This window comes from Fulmarus glacialis, unplaced genomic scaffold (genome assembly GCF_000690835.1).
Source record: "Fulmarus glacialis isolate BGI_N327 unplaced genomic scaffold, ASM69083v1 scaffold47402, whole genome shotgun sequence".
Taxonomy (NCBI): Eukaryota; Metazoa; Chordata; class Aves; order Procellariiformes; family Procellariidae; genus Fulmarus; species Fulmarus glacialis.
The window spans coordinates 1-520 of record NW_009200645.1 but is presented as its reverse complement, the minus strand read 5'-3'; positions in this window follow the sequence as shown (position 1 = coordinate 520).

Genomic DNA, 520 nt, shown 5'->3' with positions numbered 1-520 from the left:
GAACTCCTGTCAGATTTTCAGTAGCATTTTGGTAAAATGTAGTGCAGAGCTGAACATATTCCAAATGCAATCATATCACATAACCATTGTATAGCAAGGGCATAGTCCTTAACTTCTCCACAAAGTACTGATCCACGTGCATATACTGCCCAAATACAGGACTAACCTTTTACTGCAGTCATATCACACTGCAAACTCATTTCTAGTTTGCCATCTACTACTGTTCCAAGGCCTCTGTGAGCTTCGCAGTTTCCCAGTTGCTCACTTTTTTTGTTTTCCTCTAGATACACCAGTATTAACTAAAACATCTCTGTGATTACAAACCCACCCCATTCAACGCCACCTGCAAACTTCATTCAAGTGGTGTTTACCCACAGAGCTCACCAGGAAAAACGCAAGACGAAGGTTTAAATCTCTCAGGAGCAGCTCTGACACCCAACCCGATGCATTACCAGCCTCGGGACATCGCGCTGGCTCCCCATCCCGGCGTTACCGCCGGACTCGCTCCGACGACCCCCCC